This window comes from Nelumbo nucifera, chromosome 7, assembly GCF_055504915.1.
Source record: "Nelumbo nucifera cultivar China Antique chromosome 7, China Antique-T2T, whole genome shotgun sequence".
In the NCBI taxonomy this organism is placed as follows: domain Eukaryota; kingdom Viridiplantae; phylum Streptophyta; class Magnoliopsida; order Proteales; family Nelumbonaceae; genus Nelumbo; species Nelumbo nucifera.
This window is the reverse complement of record NC_142655.1, coordinates 47117790-47142826: the sequence shown is the minus strand read 5'-3', so window position 1 is coordinate 47142826 and position 25037 is coordinate 47117790. Positions and strand designations below refer to the sequence as shown.

The following is a 25037-nucleotide window of genomic DNA, read 5'->3' as shown; positions in this document are numbered from 1 at the left end:
ATAATATAATGTAATATTAAATAACATGTGTACATATTTATACATTATACATAAAATGTGCATATATAAATATATGCAGGCCAAGCCAAGCTTGAAGTATTAGGCCCAGATCTAGCCCTAAAATTTGTAAGCCTGATGTGGGCCCAGGCCCAGGATGGGCCTGAACACAAAACCCAGGCCCAAGCGCAGAATTTCTGGGCTGAGCTGAAATGATCAGCCCTACATGGAGAGTCAAACTGATTATTGTTGGCCCAATAGGGAGAATGGTTCAAGCTCCATGTTGGGTTTTAAAACACTGCACATAAGTATTAAAAAAAAAGTCTGGTGTTCCCAGTATCCCAAGACTGAAAAAGCAAATTATTATGGAAAATTTAGAAGGTACACAACAAAATCATAATTTATAATAAAAGCTGCAGCCTAGGAGCCATAACATTTATCTTCAAATGCTGATTAAAATTGCAAAAGAAATTACTACCAAGTGCAACTAACTATACACCATGCCGTAGATGTGATAGGCATCTAAGATTTATTTAATTCTTTTTTCTTGTAGAAAAGATGGGAATATATTAAAACAATAAACCATACAAACAAAACATAAGTTTCTTTTTTCTTTTGTTTTTCTTACTTCATGGGTTTAGAGTCAAGACCAATGAAGAGAAGCCTTAGACTGCAGCGCCTACATCACCAGCAGGGAGTCTGAACATATTAAGATGTGCTCGCTTCCAAGATGTCTTGCTAGGGTAACTCCTTGGAATATATCCTGCAACTCCGCCTCCTCTATGGTACCTAGGGGTGCAACTTGGGCGGGCCTAGCCCGGGCCTGAACTAGCCCAGTCCAAAATTTACATGGGCTGGGGTTGGATTTTCGGTCCTTAGGTCAGGTTTGTATCCAAGAAGTTGGGTTTTTACATTTTGGGCCAGATCCGGGCCTAGCCCTTTGCTATCCCAAGTCCAATCCAACTATACACATTCATACATACACACACACATATATATAGTATATAAAGTTTGCATACATATTTGCATAAATGCATCTATCATCTAGGCTCGGGTTGGGAAGGTCAGGCTTGACCTCGGACTCAGGCCTTAAGCCCAAATTTAGGGTCAGGCCCAGGTTGACCATAAACCCAGCCCAACCTGCCTGACTTGCACCCCTAATGGTACTCTTACTATGAGCCTTCCCACCAACTATACCTACACGGGACAGAGAATTAGTCACACAAATAGCACCAAATGAACATTCAAAAGAAGAAATAACCCCAACATAAAAAAATAAAATTAATTAAACAAGGGGAGAGATTCTTAAGGAGGTTTCTCTCCCAAATTTACATTTCCACTACTTTCCCAATCTGGAATTTGAATTGAGTTAACGAGAATTTTGATTTTTCTAACAATCCAAAGAATTTAGACTTGATAATCCTAGCAAACCAAATATAATATAAAGCTAATAGAAACGAGTTAATCAAGTTCTTGTCTGTTAGGTTATGGAGAAGAGTTTCCAGACATTGGAGCCAAGAGGATTGAAATAAGAATTGGAGGGGAATATTCCAAGGGGAAACAAAGAGCCCAACTTTAGCAAATAGGTAGTGAAAAAAAGAGGGAGTTCATTGATTCAGGCTCTTGGTTGCAAAGGGTACAAGAAGCATCTTGAGGGTTTAAGAAGATATTTGCTTTCACTGGGACATAGTTGTTCACTACCCTCTAGAGGAAAAGTTGGTATTTGGCTGGGATGTTCAGTTTCCAGATTTTCCTAAAGCACTTGCTCCATGATTGAGAGTTGGACATTTGAGAGACCCGCCAATAGAGAGTAAGCTTTTTTTTGTTGAAAATTGCCACGTTGGATGAGGAAGCCAAATCCATGATGTAGAGTTTTCAGTTGGGTAGATCGGGCTATTAAGAATTCTCTGAAGTTTGAAGCTAGAAATATGGTCGTGAAGAAGTGTATTATCGTTCCATTCTCCATTTTGGATAAAGTCAAATATAGGTTTGTTCCGAAGATTAGTTAAATTTGGTGTTGGAATTGCACAGTGGAAATAATGTAATCTATACGTGCATAGAAACAGACAAAAGCAGATAGCAATAAAGAAAGAAAGAAGAGAGAACACCAAATTTACATGGTTTGGGCAAATTGTCTACATCCATGGGTAGTAGGTCAGCGATTCCTTCTCACTATAAACATGAGAAAATACAAAATGACCTCACCGGAATCACACCCGTACCCAGCACCCAATACACCCAACTCAATACTCCTCTCAACACACTGTATACACTATACACTGAAATGAAATGGAGAATGGAATGAGTAATAACATAGGAGGAACCCCTATTTATACTTGAGCTGAGGGGTATAATGGGTATTTATGAAAATTTTCTTCATGGCTAAGCGAACCATAACCGGTGGTTTGCAAATGGTGTGCCACCGAATAAATGGTGGGCTCAACTCGGTGGGCCACCGATTGTAAATTCGGTGTCATTGATTGGCCCACCTTTTTGCTTTTCAACATTCTCCCACTTGAAGACAATTTTCATAGTGAAAAAACCCTCTCGAGAATAGCTGCCAATCATCTCTTACTATGTGGCTTCAAGTTCTAGAGAAGTTCTGCACCAGATGAACTTCTCTCTCATCATTGGCTTTGTCAGCATATCAACAACGTTGTTGTTAGTGTGGATCTTCTATAAGATGAACTTCTCTCTCATCATTGGCTTTGTCAGCATATCAACAACGTTGTTGTTAGTGTGGATCTTCTGTAACAAGATTTGCCCATCTTCAACTACCTCACGAACAAAGTGGTACTGTACATCAATGTGTTTAGTTCATGCATGAAAGACAGGATTTCTTGCCAAGTGTAATGTGCTTTGACTGTCACAATGAATAGCCACCACTTCTTACTTGATGTGGAATTCTTCAAACAACCTCTTTAGCCAAATACTTTCTTTAAATGTTTGTGTAGCTGACATATATTCTGCTTCTGTTGTAGAGAAGGCCACTACAGATTGCAATTTTGATGCCCAACTCACTACACCATTAGCTAAAGAAAACACATAACCAGTAGTTGATTTTCTATTATCGCAATCTCCTGTATAGTCTGCATCCACATAACCAACTAGTTTTAAGCTTTGCCTACTATAACAAATAGAGATTTCAGAAGTACCATTCAAATAGCGAAGGATTCTCTTCACCATAGTCCAATGATCTCTTCCTGGATTTGCCATAAACTTACTGGCTGCTCCCATTACTTATGTAATGTATGGTCTGGTGCACACCATGGAAAACATAAGGCTCCCTACTATTGATGAATATGGTATGTGGGACATCTCTATCTTCTCAAATTCAGCCCTAGGTGATTGTTCCGAAGACAACTTGCAACTAACAAAAAATGGGATACTGACTAGTTTGGAATCTTGCATGTCGAAGCGCCGCAAGACCCTTTGAACATAACTCTTTTGAGTTATCCAGAACTTCTTGTTCTTTTTGTCCCTATATACCGTCATTCCAAGAATCTGATTAACCGCCCCCAGATCCTTTTTGTCAAACTCCCTAGCTCAAGAGTTTTCAGTGTTGAGATACTTCCTTTATCAGTACCTGCAACTAGCATGTCATCAACATATAACAACAAAATGATGAAGTGATCATTACCAAATTAAACGATCTGCTTCGCATTTGCTAAATCTCAAGCTCACAATGAAGGAATCAAACCGCTTATACCAACACCGTGGTGCCTGTTTTAGATCGTAAAGTGATTTGGTCAGTTGATAAACCAGATCCTTTTTGTCATTCTCGACAAAGCCTTTAGGTTGAGTCATATAAATCTCTTCTTCAAGATTACCATGCAAAAGTGCAGTTTTAACATCTAACTACTCTAGCTCCAAGTCAAGTACTACAGCCATACTCAATAGAATATGAGTAGTACTTAATCGAACAACATGAGAAAATATTTCGCTGAAGTCGATACCTAATTTCTAAGCATATCCTTTTACAATTAGTCGAGCTTTGTATCTTTCGATATTCTCGCTAGTGTCCTTTTTGAGTTTGTACACCCATTTACAGACAATGGCCTTTTGATTCTTAGGTAGTTTTACTAACTCCTAAGTTTTGTTTTTCTTCAGAGCTTTCATTTCTTCCTGCATAGCCATTTTCCATTGACAAGCATTTGGACATTTGCATGTTTCCAGGTATGAACAAGGCTCGTGCTCTTCTGTAATGCAAGCATAAGCTGTTACATAATCCTGAAGCCAGACAAGAGGTTTTGTAGCTCTCCTCGATCGACCTTGATCACCGTGAGTCTCTCCTTCAAAATTTTCAACATGTTCTTTAGGTACATCAATAGTTGTATCAATATGTTGCTCTTAAATCATTTGAAAAGATTCCACTTCAACTTTTTCTACTGTCTTAGAGCTTGATTCTTTCTGTATAGTATCCCACAATCTGTATCCCTTTGTACCTTCTGCATAGCCAAGAAAAATACATGTTTTGGGCCTTGCCTCTAACTTAGTCCTCTGCTCCTTAGGAATCCAAACATAAGCATCACAACCAAAATACATAGGAAAGAATAATCAACAGGGTTTATTGATCATACCTCTTCTGGAATTTTGCAATCAAGTGTCGTAGTGGGAGAGCGATTTACTAGGTAACATGCCATATTGATTGCTTCTGCCCAAAAGCACTGCTCCAGCCCAGTTGCACTCAACATGCTTCTAGCTCAATCCATAAGTATACGGTTCATTCATTCAGCAACTCCGTTTTGTTATGGAGTTCGAGGAACTGCATGCTGTCTTGAAATGTCGTGCTCACTGCAAAAATCTTCAAATTCTTTTGAAGTATATTCTTTCCCATTGCCGGTTCTCAGACACTTAATTATTTTCCCCTTTTGATTTTCAACTAGAGCTTTGAATTTCTTGAAATAAGAAAAAGTATCACTCTTCCGTTGGAGCATATATACCCATACTTCCTGGAGAAATCATCAATAAAAGAGACAAAGTATAACGAACCTCCAAGAGATTCCATAGTAGCTTCCCACGTATCAGATTGTATTAGATCTAATACCTCTCTACTCCTAGCTTTAGACTTGGGAAAACTAGCTTTGTGGTGTTTCCCAAATATACAATCTTCACAGAAATTCAAATCAATAGATTTTAAACCAGGAAATAGATTTTGATCAAGAAGTACCTTAAGTCCTTGTTTGCTCATATGACCCAAACATTTGTGCCAAATCATAATGAAATCGGTCATAGCATTTGCAATGATGGCATCACCAACCATGGTATCCCCGATCAAGTGGTATAGCTTCCCTTGTAATTTGCCTTTTGCAATTACCATAGCTCCTTTACTGATCTTCAATTGGCCTTTTTCTCCAGAAAACTTGTAACCGTCTTCATTAAACTTTACCAGTGACAGGAGACTCTTTCGCAGTTCAAGAACATACCGTACACCAGAGATTGTATGAGTGATGCTGTCAAACATAGTATTTCTAATGTCTCCAACTCCCACTATTTTGCATGTGCTATTAGCGTCCGTGTAAATAGTCCCACCATCGCACGATTGGTGTGCGTAGAACCAATCTCTACACGACGTCATATGGAAAGAAGCACTGGAATCTAATATCCAGTTATGCTTTAAATTTTCACAAGAATAAACAAATAGTACTTCACCATCTTCTGATGAATCACTTCCTTCTATGATGTTTTCTTGTGAATTATTTGAAGCCAGATCTTTGTTAGAGTTGGGCCGATTTTGCTCTGGTTTGGGTTGCTAACAATCTTTTCGAAGGTGCCCCTTCTTAACGCAGTTTCAACACTTGAGTCCTTTCTTGTTGCCTCTTGACTTAGATCTCGTTTGATTTCTGGTAGAGCCGTTTCTCTCATTCGATTTACCTCGTACCATCATTGCATCACCTGAAGAATTCTCACCAACTTTTCTACGAGATTCTTCCGTAAGCAACATAGAAATAGTAGATTCTAATGACAGATCTTTAGTATTGCTCAAATTCATTATCAAACTATTCCAAGAGTTTGGCATAGAGCAAAGAAAAAGAGCAACATTTTCTTTGTCATCAATATGTACCTCTACAGCTGCTAATTTGCTTACTATAGTGTTGAACTCATTCAAGTGTACTTGCAGAGAGGCTCCATCCTTCATCCTCAAATTATAGAGTTGTTGCTAGAGAAAGATTTTGTTGGACATCAATTTCTCCTCGTAGAGATTCCACAACTTATCCCATAAACCTTTGGTAGTGGTTTCCTCGGGCACGTTGAATAGAACTGAATATTCTAAAGCAAGAAGAATATTAGCCATGGCTATTTGTTTTTTCTTCTCAAAATATTCGTCTTTCATATCAACAAGCTTATTCTCTTTTCCTTCTAAGGCAATTGCACAATCTTCTTTCACCAACATAGCATGCATCTTCAGCTTCTAGATTGCATAGTTGGATCCGTTGAATTTCGGTATGTCGAACTGGGTAGAGCTCGAACTCGCCATATTCAACACGTGCAATACTGGAATAACAAATACAAATTTTGGCAGAATCCCGAAACAGAACTGTGTGGCTCTGATACCAATTGTTGGAGTTGCACAACGGAAATAACTTAATCAGTACGTGCACAGAAACAAATAAAAGTAGAAAGCAATAAAGAAAGAAAGAAGAGAGAATACCAGATTTACGTGGTTTGGCCAAATTGCCTACATCCATGGGCAACAGGTAGGAGCTTCCTTCTCACTATAAATAGGAGAAAATACAAAATGACCTCATTGGAATTACACCCGTACCCAGCACCGAATACACCCAGCTCAATACTCCATTCAACACACTGTATACACTATATACTGAAATAAAATGGAGAATGAAATGAGAAATAACATAGGAGGGACCCCTATTTATATTTGAGCTGAGGGGTATAATGGGCATTTATGAAAATTTTCTTCATGGCTAAGCGAACCATAACTGGTGGTTTGCAAATGGTGTGCCACCGATTAATTGGTGTGCCACTAAATAAATGGTGGACTCTGCTCGGTGGGCCACCGATTGCAAATTCGGTGAGCCACTGGCTGGCCCACCTTTTTGCTTTTCAATACTTGGCTGAGATATCAGGAAGAAGTTTGTATTTTCTTGGATCCAAGGGACACTATTTTGGAGAGATAGGGCTAATTAGAAATCCCACCTCTCCAAAGAGGCCTTGTAACAGGGGCCCAACAACTCTCCAAATGGCAAAGACTAAAGCATAGATTGGATTAAAGTCTTTTGGACAACTTGACTTAAGGCTGAGGCTTTCCAATTATTCAACTTGGAATTCATGCTTTCCAATTGTTCAACTTGGAACTCCAAGGTACTTTGTTCTAGGATCTAAAGGTTTCATGTTAATTCGGTGTCTCATCATTCTCTGGAGTCTAGGGTGCATGTTCTTATTGAAAGAAATACTAGACTTTTCAAAGTTGATGCTCTAACCAGACAAAGACTTGAACTGTTCAAGGATTTCTTTTAAATTTTCTATTTACTCCCTATGAGCTCGCATAAAAGGCATGATGTCATTAGTAAAGAAAATATGAAAAATTTAGGGGCCATCAAGAGACATTTCGATTCCTTGAATCTTTCCTTCAATTTCATATTTCATTAACAACTTCGATAGACCTTCCATGGCTAAGACGAAAAGGTAGGGGATAGAGGGTCTCCTTGCTTAAGGCCTCTTGATGGGTTAAAATGACCTTTAGCTTCTCCATTAATAAGGACAAAAAAGGAAACTAAGGAGACACAATTTTTGATGCGCTAGCAAAAGTCCAGGGAGTACCCTAAACATCTAAGGACTCCGATGAGATAAGACCACTCTAATTTATCATAAGCTTTATACATGTCCAATTTTAGGGCTACATCATACCCCTCTTATGAGAGTTAAGGAAATGAAACATCTCCGAAGTAATAACCAAATTGTCCATCATCTGCTTTCCAGACTACAATGTGAGTGTGTATATTATACATACTAATGTTAGCTAAGTTTGACCCATCATAGGATATATTGATCACTATTAGTAAATAAGATCACTTAGGTGCAAAGACTTTTTTACCCTTGGACTTTAGGAATCCTTAGGATTGTAGTATGCCAACATACTCAATATATAGGGAGGTTGAAAGTGATACTACAATTTTGGGGATTGCCAATAAGGAATTTGCACCCTTAGATAAGAGGAGAGTGTTACATCTAAGAAGTTGGTTTGCATTAGGATTCTGGTTGGGAGTTTAGTTCAACTAGAATTATAACAATAGAGTCCTAGTGAGGGTAGAGCTCATTATAAGTTCTTTGAGTAACACTGGGATGGGTATGTGTGGTGTGGCTACCCGACTCGGAGGGGGGACGGAAAAATATGGATATGGAGTCGCCACCTAAATTTTTGGGAATTGGGAATTTAGGAAAACCCAAGATTTTTTAAGTACAGAATTTTTTTTCTTGAAAACTCATTGCCTAGTGGGATGGAGATTCTTTGAGTTCGGGGACCAAGATAGGATGTGGAAAGGTGTTAGGCACCCCACATGCACCTGGCTAAACTAGCCTCTACTTCACCAATGTTCCAACGAATATTTAGTAATTTTGGGCAAAACACACACTTTAATAGTAATAGAGGAACAACATTCAAACTATTAAAAGAAAAAACCTATAAATTTTAGACTATCTAATCTAAGAAGCTGAAACATTGCAACAGAAAGGTATCGGTTGGGTTAGAGCTATAAATACTTAGTTATTTGTAAAGTAGAACAATACCTTTAATTCTGAAAATGTGGAAACCAAATTTCAAATTCTAGAATCCTGATTCACCTTAAAATGGTGAAAGCAGAGAATGATAAGAAAGGGGAAAAAAATGGAAATTGAGGTGAGAATGGTTGTTTATGTGATGAGATATGTGGCCAATTGGGAACTCCTAATTTCGACATGATGAAATGAATTGTAAAAGTAAAACTACTGAAAAAAATGAAAAACCATATGTTTTTCTCGTATCTACTAGCTATCTATTTCTTTGAAATGATGAGCTTAATTTACACAACCAGTAGTGTTGAATAGATGGGAGCTTTATATGTTAAAAGCATCCCGAGGTTCCAAATTGGGTAAAATAAGGATTCTGATAAGTGAATTTAAGCAATTCTTCATCGTTCCATGTATTACAGAAGGTCTCATAATTGACAAAAAGATCTGTTACAGCTTTATGCAAATCTGTTTCCTCCATTCTTCTGTATGTGTGAAGTCACAGTTATCTCCCAAGGCCAAGACCCCAGAAAGCTGGAACCAACACTGGGTAATGGTCTTTTCTGATGTTGGTCATTGCTCTCCAGGGTCTTGGATGGTGTGGACCAAGTATGGACCTAACCTTTGACTTCTACTTTATTCTCAAACTTGAAGCTGCTCTCAGGCTTGTCAGCCCAAGCAATGGCCCCTTAAGCTGTAACTTTGTGCATAACTCATTCATTAGTAAACAAGTTCATTGGAAAATTAAACCATACTGATCAGGTTGCTTGTTCCATAAGGCTTAATACTGCAGAAAATCCTATATAACTAGAACTGTCATTAATGAATGCACCATATGGGGGTTATTGGCTGATGAATCTGACCTCAGATGCAGAGAGAAGATTGTTGGCTGAAGTAGGTTAGTATCAAAGCTGTGGATAATCAAATTAGTTATTGATTTGTTGACATTACTGATTTATGGAGATTGTAAGGGTCCTTTCTTATTGCTTTTTCAAAGAAACTGTGTTTCTTTTCTTTTTTTTCCCATTTGTATTTCTCTTTGGCATTCAAATAAAGGAAAATGGTTTCTCTCACAAGTTTGAATTCTGATACAAGCTTTTAAATATAAATTTTGAAAGCTAGTTTCATGGCATCTGTTAGGAATGCCCTGTAATGACATTGAACAGAATGGAGTGACAAAACAGGATTCAGTTAGCTGACCCCATATACTCGGAATGAGGATGATGGTGATCCAAACATCCCAAGAAAAAAAAAAAGAACCAGACTTGATCAAGCTTCTTTAGGGAGCCCATGACTCATGTCCCCTCTCTCACTAGAGTGGTTTATGTCTGTACTGCCTCTAAGTTGACTAGTTTGTCACCTTAATTAACATTTTCTTCACCAAATTTTCTTTGGATTCCTCTTGATTTTTTGTTGCTTTTGTAGATTATTTCCATAGAAAGTATAGTGCCTTAATATTCAATTTTTGGGTAATGTAGAAAGCTTTCTTTTGCCTAAGGTTGAGTTTGTTTGGCATCTTCTTTAATTTGCTGCAAAGAATAACTGAGGATGAATACTGAGGCACTTTCCATTCATTTTTCTAATGAAGTGCCAATGGAGGAGTTTATTTGCTCAACTTGGGTGGATTTCATGGATATAGAAATATCTTCTCAGCCACCATAGTTCGCGCTCTTCTACAATTAGAATGGCTCAAAGTGTATGAATGCAGTTCCGTGGAAGAAATTTTTGAGGATGCTGCGGATAAGATTGCAATAATATTCCCTAAATTGCAGAGGTTGGAACTTGCGTTTTTGCCATCCCTCACAAGAATCTATGGACATAACAGCAGTAGTGATCTTTTTCACTGTCCCTTGTTGAAATATGTGGACATAGTGTCACCCATCGTAGGTTAGACGGGGCTATAAGACAGAGAGGATGAGCTTGAAAAAGAGATGGAGTAGCAAAGCCAAAGGGAGTTCTCAACAGCCTAGGCCAATAGCTCACTGTTAAGAATCTTACATTTGGGAATAATATTACATCCTTGCCTTCCTCTTTATCAACAATTTCCTCTAGCAGAGGGCAACCTTCTTTCACAAGTGTTTCCAATTTTGGAGCACCTAGACCAAGGCATTTGATTATGGGGAATGAACGGATTAACAGCTCTTTAAGGCCAACCAACTGCAAATGCAACTGGGGTGGATCATGATGAGTAGTACATAAGTCAGCTTCATCCTCCTTGCCCTTGGCAATAATTTCCTCTAATTTTTGACAATCTCGAATTGGAAGACATTCAAGTTGTGCAAGGCTTGGAATCATGGCAACTGAAAAAATGCTTCTCAACCTTTGGCAACCATTCAAGTGAAGGGTATTTAGGGCAGGTAAATTCACGAGAAGCTGAGGGGAGCCACTCCATATGCTTGTCAATTTCGGTAGAGATGTCAATTCCAAATAGTTTAATAAACCATAACTGAGCACAATTGGATCTGCTGCTTGTCCTTGATGATGATCATCAGAAAGGATCCGTACAAAGTGGAATATCTCTTCTAGACTGGAACAATCATTCAGGTAAAGAGTCTCTAAATTGGGAGCACCTTGATATGAGGAAAGGCATTTTAAACTTGGGCATGAAAAGATGCTTCTCAAACTTTGGCAACCATCCGGGGCAAGGGTATTTAGAGCAGAAAAATTCCTGAGAAGCTGAGAGGAGCCACTCCATATGCTTGTCAATTCCGAAAGAGATCTCAATTTAACCTCTACTAAATCATAACTGAGCACAATTGGAGTTGTTGCTTGTCATTGATAATGATCATCAGAAAAGATCCCTTCAAAGTGGAATATCTCTTCAAGATTGGAGCAATCATACATGCTAAGCCTCTCTAAATAGGGAACACCTTGATATGAGGAAAAGCATTTTAAACTTGGGCATGAAAAGATGCTTCTCAAACATTGGCAACTATCCAGGGTAAGGGTAGTTAAGGCAAGAAAATTCACGAGAAGCTACGGGGAGCCACTTCATATGCTTGTCAATTTCGGTAGAGATCTTAATTTAACCTCTACTAAATCATAACTGAGCACAATTGGAGTTGCTGCTTGTCCTCGATAATGATCATCAGAAAGGATCCCTTCAAAGTGGAATATCTCTTCTAAACTGCGGCAATCATACACGCTAAGCCTCTCTAAATTGGGAACACCTTGATATGAGGAAATGCGTTTTAAACTTGGGCATGAAAAGATCGTTCTCAAACTTTGGCAACCATCCAAGGCAATGATATATAGGGTAGGAAAATTCCCGAGAAGCTGAGGGGAGCCACTCCATATGCTTGTCAATTTCGGTGGAGATCTCAATTTAACCTCTACTAAATCATAACTGAGCACAATTGGAGTTGCTGCTTGTCCTTGATAATGATCATCAAAAAGGATCCCTTCAAAGTGGAATATCTCTTCCAGAATGGAGCAATCATACACGCAAAGACTCTCTAAATTGGGAGCACAAAATTCACGAGAAGTTAAGGGGAGCCACTCCATATGCTTGTCGATTTCGATAGAGATCTCAATTTAATCTCCACTAAATCATAACTGAGCACAATTGGAGTTACTGCTTGTCCTTGATAATGATCATCAGAAAGGATCCCTTCAAAGTGGAATATCTCTTCTAGACTAGGGCAATCATACACGCTAAGTCTCAATAAATTGGGAACACATTGATATGAGGAAAGGCATTTTAAACTTGGGCATGAAAAGATGCTTCTCAAACTTTGGCAACCATCCAAGGCAATGGTATTTAGGGTAGTAAAATTAACAAGAAACTGAGGGGAGCCACTCCATATGCTTGTCAATTTTTGTAGAGATCTCAATTAACCTCTAATAAATCATAACTGAGCACAATTGAAGTTGCTGCTTATCCTTGATAATGATCATCAGAAAGGATCCTTTCAAAGTTGAATATGTCTTCCAGACTGGAGCAATCATACCCGCTAAGCCCCTCCAAATTGGGAACACCTTGATATGAGGAAAGGCATTTTTAACTTGGGCATGAAAAGATACCTCTCAAACTTTGGCAACTGTCCAGGGCAAGGGTATTTAGGGCAGGAAAATTCACGAGAAGCTGAGGGGAGCCGCTCCATATGCTTGTCAATTTTGGTAGAGATCTCAATTTAACCTTTACTAAATCATAATTGAGCACAATTGGAGTTGCTGCTTGTCCTTGATAATGATCATCAGAAAGGAACCCTTCAAAAATGACTATCTCTTCAAGACTGGAGCAATCATACACGCTAAGCCTCTCTAAATTGGGAACACCTTGATATGAGGGAAGGCATTTTAAACTGGGGTTTGGAAAGATGCTTATCAAACTTTGTCAACCATTCAAGGCAAGGGTATTTAGGGGAGGAAAATTTATGAGAAACTGAGGGGAGCCACTCCATATGCTTGTCAATTTCGGTAGAGATCTCAATTTAACCTCTACTAAATCATAACTGAGCACCATTGGAGTTGCTACTTGTCCTTTATAATGTTCAACAAAAAAGATCCTTTCAAAATGGAATATCTCTTCCAGATTGGAGCAATCATACATGCAAAATGTCTCTAAATTGGGAGCACCTTGATATGAGGAAAGACATTTTAAACTTGGCCGTGAAAATATGCTTCTCAAACTTTGGTAACCATTTAGGTCAAGGGTATTTAGGTTAGGAAAATTCACAAGAAGGTGAGGGGAGCCACTCCATATGCTTGTCGATTTCAGTAGAGATATCAATTTAACCTCTACCAAATCATAACTGAGCACAATTGGAGTTGTTGCTTGTCCTTAATAGTGATCATCAGAAATGATCTCTTCAAAGTGGAATATCTCTTCCAGACTGGGGCAATCATACACGCTAAGCCTCTCTAAATTGGGAACACCTTGATATGAGGAAAGGCATTTTAATCTTGGGCATGAAAAGATGCTTCTCAAACTTTGGCAACCATCCAGGGCAATGGTATTTTGGGCAGGAAAATTTACGAGAAGCTGAGGGGAGCCACTCCATATGCTTGTCAATTTCGGTAGAGATTTCAATTTAACGTCTAATAAATCATAACTGAGCACAATTGGAGTTGCTGCTTGTCCTTGATAATGATCATCAGAAAGGATCCCTTCAAAGTGGAATATGTCTTCTAGACCGGAACAATCATACACGCTAAGCCTCTCCAAGTATTTTAAACTTGGGCATGAAAAGAAGCTTCTCAAACTTTGGCAACCATCCAGGGCAAGGGTATTTAGGGCAGGAAAATTCACGAGAAGCTAAGGGGAGCCACTCCATATGCTTGTCAATTTCGGTAGAGATTCCAAATTAACTTCTACTAAATCATAATTGAGCACAATTGGAGTTGCTACTTGTCCTTGATAATGATCATTAGAAAGGAACCCTTAAAAAATGACTATCTCTTCTAGACTGGAGCAATCATACACACTAAGGCTCTCTAAATTGGGAACACCTTGATATGAGGGAAGGCATTTTAAACTTGGGTATGAAAAGATTGTTCTCAAACTTTGGCAACCATCCAAGGCAAGGGTATTTAGGGTAGGAAAATTCATGAGAAGTTGAGGGGAGCCACTCCATATGCTTGTCAATTTCGGTAGAGATCTCAATTTAACCTCTACTAAATCATAACTGAGCACAGTTGGAGTTGCTGCTTGTGCTTGATAATGATCATCAAAAAGGATCCCTTCAAAGTGGAATATCTCTTCCAGACTGGAGCAATCATACACACAAAGAGTCTCTAAATTGGGAGCAGGTTGATATGAGGAAAGTCATTTTAAACTTGGGCATGAAAATATGCTTCTCAAACTTTGGTAACCATTTAGGTAAAAGGATTTAGGTTAGGAAAATTCATGAGAAGTTGAGGGGAGCCATTCCATATGGTTGTCGATTTCGATAGAGATCTCAATTTAACCGCTACTAAATCATAACTGAGTACAATTGGAGTTGCTGCTTGTCCTTAATATTGATCAATAGAAAGGATCCCTTCAAAGTGGAATATCTCTTCTAGACTGGGGCAATCATACACGCTAAGCCTCTCTAAATTGGGAACACCTTTTTATGAGAATAGGCATTTTAAACTTGGGCATGAAAAGATGGTTCTCAAACTTTGGCAACCATCCAGGGCAATGGTATTTAGGGAAGGAAAATTCACGAGAAGCTGAGGGTAACCACTCCATATGCTTGTCAATTTCGGTAGAGATCTCATTTTAACGTCTAATAAATCATAATTGAGCACAATTCGAGTTGCTGTTTGTCCTTGATAATGATCATCAGAAAGGATCCCTTCAAAGTGGAATATGTCTTCCAAACTGGAGTAATCATACACGATAAGCCTCTCCAAATTGTGAATACCTTGATATGAGGAAAGGCATTTTAAATTTGGGCATGAAAAGATGCTTCTCAAACTTTGGCAACCATCCAGGGCAAGGGTATTTAGGGCAAGAAAATTCACGAGAAGTGGAGGGGAGCCACTCCATATGCTTGTCAATTTCGGTAGAGATCTCAATTTAACCTCTACTAAATCATAATTGAGCACAATTGGAGTTACTGCTTGTCCTTGATAATGATCATCAGAAAGGAACCCTTCAAAAAGGACTATTTCTTCCAGACTGGAGCAATCATACACGCTAAGCCTGTCTAAATTGGGAACACCTTGATATGAGGGAAGGCATTTTAAACTTGGGTATGAAAAGATGCTTCTCAAACTTTGGCTACCATCCAAGGCAAGGGTATTTACGGGAGGAAAATTCACGAGAAGCTGAGGGGTGCCACTCCATATGCTTGTCAATTTCGGTAGAGATCTCAATTTAACCTCTACTAAATCTTAACTGAGCACAGTTGGAGTTGCTGTTTGTCCTTGGTAATGATCATCAAAAAGGATCCCTTCAAAGTGGAATATCTTTTCCAGACTGGAGCAATCATACACGCAAAGAGTCTCTAAATTGGGAGCACCTTGATATGAGGAAAGACATTTTAAACTTGGGCATGAAAATATGCTTCTCAAACTTTGGTAACCATTTAGGTCAAGAGTATTTAGGTTAGGAAAATTCACGAGAAGTTGAGGGGAGCCACTCCATATGCTTGTCAATTTCAGTAGAGATCTCAATTTAACCTCTACTAAATCATAACTGAGTACAATTGGAGTTGCTGCTTGTCCTTAATAGTGATCATCAGTAAGGATCCCTTCAAAGTGGAATATCTCTTCCAGACTGGGGCAATCATACATGCTAAGCCTCTCTAAATTGGGAACACCTTGATATGAGGAAAGGCATTTTAAACTTGGGCATGAAAAGATGTTTCTCAAACTTTGGCAACCTTCTAGGTTAAGGGTATATAGGGCTGGAAAATTCATGAGAAGCTGAGGGGAGCCACTCCATATGTTTGTCAATTTCGGTAGAGATCTCAATTTCAAATATTTAAATAAACCATAACTGAGCACAATTGGAGCTGCTGCTTATCCTTAATGATAATCATCAGAAAGGATCCCTTCAAAGTGGAATATCACTTCCAGAGTGGAGCAATCATACACGCTAAGCCTCTCTAAATTGGAAGCACCTTGATATGAGGAAAGGCAGTTTAAACTTGGGCATGAAAAGATGCTTCTCAAACTTTGGCAACTTTATAGGTGAAGGGTATTTAGGGCAGGAAAATTCACGAGAAGGTGAGGGGAGCCACTCCATATGTTTGTCAATTTCGGTAGAGATGCAAAATTCAAATATTCTAATAAACCATAACTGAGCACAATTGGAGCTGCTGCTTGTCCTTGATGATTGATGATGATCATCAGAAAGGATTCCTTCAAAGTGGAATATCTCTTCTAGACTGTAGCGGTCAATCACGTTAAGTGTTTCTAACTTTTGCAAGCTCGGGTATAAGTTGGGGGTGACAATATTGAGTAACCCAGGGCATCTAAGCACATGTAAATGTTTAAGTTTGGCCAAGGACTCAAGTGGGAGTGGGCCAGCTGCAGGACAGATTATTCCTTTGAGGACTTGCATGGATTCAATATGTGATTTCTCCAAATTAGTGAAGACAGCCAGCTGTGAAGATTTTGCAATGATCGAAATGGGATGAGTGGGCCAGAGATATTCCACCTCATTGCATCCGCATATAGTAAGAGCCTCCAAACAATTAAACCCCATCTTATCATCTAATTCCTCCATAATACTTCTTACACCTTTGCAATCATACAATTCCAATACTTGTGTTCTTTGTAATTGATTGGAACATACAACTTTGGTTGTTTGGGCTGGCAGGTTTTTGAAAACTAACCCTTTTACTGGGCTGTTTGAAAACCAATCACCACCATAATAATTCATAGTACCATTGGCATCATCACCATACATTACTATAAAAAATCTTTTCTGGTCATGGAAAACAAAACCATCTGGCAAACTTTTGGAAGAATTTTTTACCTCTACCATTACCTGTAGAGTGGTGAGGCCATGCAATGATTTCAACTCTGCCAAACTAGCTGCTGCTCTCTGCTCTTCTCCCGTTGTGATTCCTTGAACCTTCTCCCACTCGCAAAAGCTCCCAAACAGGTATAGTTCTTCCAGATGGGACCAGCTTGATATCACATTGGGTGGTATAATCAGACCTTCATTGTTTGATAAATCCAGCAGCCTTAGCTTGGTCAACTGTGCCATATCCGGCGGCAACCTTTCGAGATTACAGCCACTTGGTCTGAGAATCACAAGTTGCTTCAAAGATCCAAGTACAGATATCTCTTGTTGTAACCCCGTGCATCCTCCTAGATTTAACGTACGGAGATTTGTCAAGCACTGGATCGGTGATAGGCTGCTGGGACCAATGATATCATTCTTACTCAGATCCAGTGTTGTAAGTGATTTGATCACCCCTCCAAAGAAAGTATTTGGAATTTCCAATTCTGACTTAAAATACTTTTGCAACAACAAAGTCCTTAGCCGCCCTGAAGATGATGATTCCAATAATCCATCAGCTGCAGGCAGCTTCTGTATATCATTATTCATCAACGAGATGGCTGTGTAACCTGCTGCAGCTTTGGTAATCCCGGATTCCATTCTTGGCCACTCCGTCAGTCCTTTACCAGCTCTGACCATGAATAGTTCATCATGATGAGATCTATTACCAACAGCAACACACGGTGATACGATTGAGATGGCCACATCACGAACTATATCATGCATTTTGATGAAATCCGGGCTCTCTCCTTGCAACAACAGAGAAGACGCTTTGAGCTTATTCACAATCCTACGAGTTCTGCACCTTTCATCTTCAATTGTTTCAACATTTACAAATACTCCCGCTCCAAAACAATACCACATCATTTGCTCGATTTCGATCTCATAATCCTCAGGAAACAGACAACAATACAGGAAGAAGCGTTGGGTTTCCACATTGTCCAGATAATCGTAACTCCATCTCACACATGTGTACACTTGTTGGTCTATTCCCTGCACAGACTGAGGTTCAACCCTTTTAAGTCCCTCCAATGCATCCTTTCATTCTTGTAAATCTTTCTTGTGTCTTAGTGCTCCAGCAATTGTTACAATTGCTACAGGCAAACCCTTGCACTCCTTAACCACCTCCCTTGCCATTTATGAAAATCTCCCTGTTCCACCCCATCACCCACTTTCCTTTTAAACAAACCCCAAGCTTCCTCTTCTGATAAGATGTCAAGGCGAATAATTGCGTTCCTCTCCACCATCACATCGCATACATCTTTGCTTCGGGTTGTGAGTAGGATTTTGCAGCACCCCCTCCTCTCCCTCTGTTTGTTGTCATCCAAATCCAAAGGGATCCCCAATTGCTTCAAATCTTGCTTGTCCCAAATATCATCTAAGATAACAACAACACTCTTCTCTTTCTCCTACCTTCCTGATAGCATCTTTGCTCTTCCGAAAACACTTCCTTCTCCATCCAATTTCAAGCCTAACATCTCCGCAATTTGACCTTGAATCTGTTTCATGTTTGGATCTTGAGACACCACAGCCATCACGACCTTGTCGAAAAGCTTCTCTCTCTGCAGTTGGTCACCTATTTCCTTTACCAGAGTTGTTTTGCCCACACCTCTCATCCCATAAATACCGACGACATGGGTGTTTTCAGATTTTAATGCCTCTATGACTTCCTTCCTTGCCAACTCTCTGGATTTAAACATGTGAAAATCACTATCACGCATATATGCCATATCAAGAGGAGGAGTTGGATCAGATACAACATCAAACATGCCGCTTTGTTGAAGCTCTTTAATGCGGTTCATCATCTCCCCTGCTTTCTTACTTAATTGGTAGCGTGAGCCACAGTTAGGATACAAGCCCTTAAAGCAACTGCCATTCTCCATAGCATTACCAATGAAAATATTTGTTTCATTTATAACAGACTTCACTTCTTCAAGCCATTTCATAACATTTTCCTTGATGTCTTCTCCTTTCTTCTCTGCTTCCCTTTTCAAGTTTTCAACAGATTCTTTGGTTTTCTCCAGTTCACCGACTTGCTTCGTGAGCTGCTCAATGTTTGCCTTGACCTTAAACACACAATTAACATGCTGCCCAACTACTTCAAACACTGGTCCCAGCAAGCATCCCCTCTATATTTAAATTATTGATAAAAATGAGGACAAATAGGATAATTGGTGATTGATATTAAATAGTTGAAAAGTCATATATTCAATTCATTCAATTCCCTCTCATTAAATCCAACATTTAAGGTATTAACTTGCATTTGCCTTCATTGAATCATATATTTAAGGCATTTTTGTTTCTCCTCATCATTAAATTCTATTAATTAAATCTATATATAATAAATTAATAATTCCAATAACATAAAAACTTATACTTTTAAATCTACTTGAAAAAGTAGTGTTTTCATCTAGTGGTGGTAAGAGATCAAACCATTTTAGGTCAAATGGGCCAATCTATTTTTCTACAGTTAAATCACAAAATTCAAAATTAGATAAGATGCAAAAAATATAAAAAATTAAAAACTGGGATCCGGACCCGTTTCACCTCAAAACCACCTTTTGTCCAAAAACTGTTTTATTTGGTTAGCGAACCACTGACCTGGGTGGTCAAACCATCAACCCAGACAATAGTTTTTGGCCTTTTATTTGTTTTTCTAATTTTTATTTTTTTGTCAAAGCAGGTCATCCGTTTGGATTGAACAGTTAGACTGTTCGACCCTAGAACAGGTCTCTATTTGGGCCAATTTTAAAAACCTTGGACGGGGAGTGGGTGCCTTGCCTTGAGCTTGGCTTGGTGTGTGGCATGGCCTGGCCCAAGGCCCGACCTGTGGCACGACATGGGTCGTGGACCATGCCAAACCGTCCCCCCAAATTATCCTAGAAGGAGGGAGGCATGACCCGAGACGCCTCGTGGACCAGCATGACACAACTCGCACTTTGTGTGAGCCACATGCGGGTCGTGTCGTACTGACCCAGCACGACCCAATTTACAGCTCTACTTGAACCCCCCCCCCCCCCAATACTGGGGACAGGTAGGGAAATTTGAAGATTGCTCATCCTTGATGAGGAGTGGGGTGCCTTGCCCCTGAACTCGCCCAACATTGAGGAGTGGTTACCTTGCCCTAAACCCTCGTGACACTAGGGACAAGGCGGGGATGGGGTAGAGTGTCTTGACTATGGGGCGGGGAAAGGGATGTGGTGCCCTGCACTGAACCCACCCCGTTGTCATTCCTATATAATTGTTAATATTAGTGGAATTAATAAAAATGTTAGATTTTATAATTATTTTTATTTGTTTAAATTTAATCAAAATTTTATTTAAAAATAATAAAAAGAATAAAAAATATTAAAACTAATATAAATTATTAATAAAACTAAATTTATTAAAATATATTTGTTCATATTCAATTAACAATAATTATTTTTTATAAATCAACATTAAATGAAAAATAAAATTATTAAATCTTTCAGATTTTCCCGTGCATCACATGGGTCTCTACTAGTACAATATATTTCTTTGTATATTTAGCAAAGTAGTAGGACTTTAAAAATTGAAAACATTCTAATTAGTAGGTACTCCATGTCTCATTTTCTTAGATAAATGGAAATGCTATATTTGGTTTCAGTTCTACTTTGAATAATCATTAGTTGAGCAATGAGTTCTAAGAAAAAAATTATTATATTTTAATCTATTCATGGTGTTTTCACGGTAGACTCCTGGTAGTCGGTTAGTCTCCGAAGGTCTGGAGATGGCGACAGGGATGAGAGAGGAGGTGGAGAAGAGAGGAGAAGAGAGGAGAAGAGAGGAGAGAGGGGAGAGTCCCCTTGTGAGAAACCCTAGGTCCAGGCTGTATATGTCTCCCCTTGGGGAAGAATTTCTCTCTCTCTTTTATAGAGAGAGTTAAGACTATCAAGGAAGGAGTTCTATTCTGTTAGGAAAGATGATCTTTCTGGTTAGGGGAGGAGATCTTATTAAAGGATCATTATGAGAGAATCCAATCACTTTCGGATTCTCTTTGTATGTGACCCTGTTATACTGATGTGGCATGGGTGACGTCATCATTTGGTGGGAGTACTTTTATTGAACCTACATGCATAATTTAAATATACACGTGTATCCAGCATTTATTCCCAATATATCGTGATTTTACGATTCTATAGTGGTGTCGGGTTCATTGCAAGCCTGCGTGTGTCTTAGTTTTATCGTAGATTCGTGCTAGACGAAGTTCATTGTTGCCTGTCCGGGTATTAGTTCATTGCAATCGTGGATCTTGTGATGAACTCATCACAATCATGTGATGGGTTTAGGGTTCATTGCAAGCGTTCTTATAGTGTTGGTTTGACACTTTCTGTACTATGATGGTCTTACTGACCACCATGTATCTACATGTGGAACTAATTCCTAGAATTAATTGAAGAATGAGCCTAGAAAAGGGATTGGAATAAATTCAAACTTAAATATGATACTTAGTGCCTAAGTTCATGATAATAATTTCTGTTAATGCGTAATAAACAAAATGCTAATGTCATTGTATTTATGTGATAATTCTTTTGCACAAGGATAAGAGGAGAGAGATAAACTATATATTTCCACTAGCACAAATATAGATATAGATAAAGATATCAAGGAGATAAACATGAAAGATGAGGAAACTCTTTAGACTTACGGTGTATCTTAGTTGGCTTCTCTCAATTTTCAAAATCAACACAATCAACAATCGTTACAATAACTTGTTCAATCTCTTTGCCTTAGCTTCTAGATATCCAACACAATTATCACTGAATAATGAAAAGAAAAAATTATTAGGAAAACACTCCACGTGGATAAAGCCAATGAGTTATCATTCTCTCTCTCTTTCTCTCTCTCTCTATTACACACTAGTCGGGACTCATGCTATGCATGTGTTTTATTAAGAAAAATTGAGAAAGGAAATTTATGACATTTCCAATTAAACATTATTCATTTGAGTCCAATTCAAGCATTTTTTGGATTATGTCTAGTTCATTTAATCACAATTCAAGTAACACTTTAATGAGAGTTGAACCGTTTACTGTGACTTGGAGTTAATAACTATTCAGCTTCCATGCATATCGATTTTTAAAACACTGGGTTTTATTTGTTGAGTGAATTAAATAATATTCATCCTCAAATATAAATTTATTAATTAATTAACTTAAAAATTAATTATCTTTTAAGTTGAAGTGCATTATTTGGACTAATAATGTATCATTGAATATCTTCATTTCAATATAATTATTTTTTATTATTATAATTTAATATAAATATACCTAATGTATGTAAAATTATAGTTAAGTTGAAATGGATATAGATATAGATAAAGAAAAAGTTGTTTTTGTTTCTGGTTTCAAAAACATGATTTTCACTTTGGTTACTTAATATTATATTATCATGTTGCATAAATCATATAATTTCTATATTAAAAAATTTGTTTTTGTTTTAAAATCTTTTATTTCGATGGTTCCAAAAGCATGTATTGTTTTTTGAAACAAAACCAACTTGCCACATTCAGTTGATTTAGCCACTTCAGTTGTAGAACGCCTCCTAAAATAAGTGAAAACAAATCACCTCCTAAAATAAGTGACTCCAAAAATAAGTGAAAACAAAAACATTCATATTGTAGAATGCTTCCTAAAGAAGAAAATTCCAATTATATTTCTCATTTTGCCACATCAGTTGATTTAGCAAATCACTCAAAAACCAATTGGATAGAGGAATTGGTGACTTCATTCCATGTTTAGGGACAATATTCTAAGCTGGGGATTTAAAAGTTAAAACATCAGGTCAGCATTATTAAGAGAAAATGCATTTCACTAAAGAGACCAATAATTAACCAAATGCCAAATATGATTTACGGTTGTATAAATCAAGGCTTGGGCTAATGGTGGTAGTATCAATTCTTTGGCTCTCACAATTTTACCAAGAATGTGGTAGTAGGGTTGAGCAAATGGGTAGGTTTTACCCGAAATTGAATGGAACTAACCACAAAATTGCCTTGAACCGACCCTACCCAATATGTTATAGGGTAGGGTCTAGTTCCAAACTCTTAGAACTGACCCCCACCCAATATAGTTAAGGGTCTAGGGGTTTATCCTACCCGAACTGACCTGACAAATCGACCTTAATTGGAATTGGCAGTGCTGGATTTGGAACCGAACTTGCATTGAAGTAAACCAGCCCCAAAATAGTTTTGAGGATGTAAAGATTTGAACCCAAGCCTCATGGTTACAAAGGGCATGGTCTCACTTGACCACCATGTTAATTGATTTGATCATGTGTTTTCATTTTAACTTTTGAATGTGTATAATAGTTAAAAGGTAGTATTTACAAAATTTAGAATATAATGATGACTTTTGAGCCATACATCAATATATTATGCTAATATACATATTATATTACTCAATTTAATCAGTAAAGATGTTTTAAATTATATGTTATATTTATTGGGAATTAATTAAGATTTTAAAGAACATGTTTCATTTTTTAAAGGGGAGAGTGACGAAAGAACATGTTCCCTAGGTAGACCCTAGAACTGACCCTAATATGCCAAGGCCAGAACCAATCCTAGAACCAATGTTCATTGGGTAGGTTCCGGTTTCAAAAAAAACCAACCACAACAAGGTAGGTTCTAAGTTCTGTCATGGAACCAAATTGAACCGATGAACCATGGTCATCCCTATCTAGTCTCCACTAGTTTGATTTGAAGTGGTAGTAATTTGGATATTGTGGGTTTGACTTCTACTTTTACCAAATTACTTCTGCATTTTTATGTTTTCATTTTTTTCTTTTTTTGATAATGAAAATATTGGTAAGGTCTCTGACTGGTTGTAGTATTGGAGAAATATTAACCTCATGTCCATACTATCGCTAAATTCTAACCCCATATGTCGACCAATGGCTAAAATAAGCAAAAGACGTAGTTATAGTAGAATTACACATAAGCCCCTCTATAACCTCCAACACCCTCGTTGAAAGAAAATACAACTGGGTTTGACTATAATAGTGGAAAGACATGATAGTGGAAAAACTTATAATCAACCAACCGATGTGATAAAATGATAACTAATCAGGTGGATTTTCATCGTAATTTAGAGTGGGGTTTTGATTGGTCAAAATTCTTCTGGGATCATGTCTTTCTAGCATCCTCAGGTTTCTTTTTCCAACCCAAATACTACCAAAAATGTCTCTACATATTCAACAAAGTAGTGGAATTTTAATTAACTACATCCTAATTAATTAATGGGTACTCCATGTTTCACTTTGTAAGTTAAATGGATATAAATATCAAGGAATTTTAATTATCTACACCCTAATTAATTAATGGGTACTCTATTTTCAATGTATGATAAATGGATATAAATATCAAGGAAATAGAAAAAATAAATAAATAAAGAGAAGGCCAGAGAGAGTCTTTATTAGAGATTTGTCAGCGTACCTCCATTGTTACTCACAAGTCTAAACAACACAATCACCTCTTCAGTGGATTCAATCTCTCTGTCTTTGGCTTCCAAATGTTCAACACAGTGCTCACTGAATAGAAAGTGTTGTATTAAGAGACACTCCACAAGGACTTATATATATTATATATATATACCCAGTTGATCTACATGCGTAGTATGCACTCAACCACCTTTTGCCTTTTGCATTGGTCATTCTAATTAGGTGTATACGGCATTTCGTATTTACCCAAGGAGATCCATCAAACTATTTTTTTTTTCTCAACATAATTAAAAATATGATCCTTTCATAAATGTGTAAAATGAAGTAGTGAATTAAGGAACATGGCTTCTACGTATAGGGTGGATGTTGGAATGATTCATGTTCAGGAATCTTTATACCTGAACCTAAC

The 25037-nt window shown here is 38.0% G+C and overlaps 1 long non-coding RNA gene across 1 annotated transcript; it reads right to left on the bottom strand.

Annotated features, from left to right (window-relative positions):
• Positions 1-520: 520 nt before the first annotated feature.
• Positions 521-24730, bottom strand: LOC104609502 (uncharacterized). The gene is made up of 3 exons (XR_016078413.1): positions 24624-24730; positions 21837-21948; positions 521-1194 (listed from the first exon to the last, which is right to left on the bottom strand). It is a non-coding gene; the product is annotated as an uncharacterized LOC104609502 (long non-coding RNA).
• Positions 24731-25037: the final 307 nt, after the last annotated feature.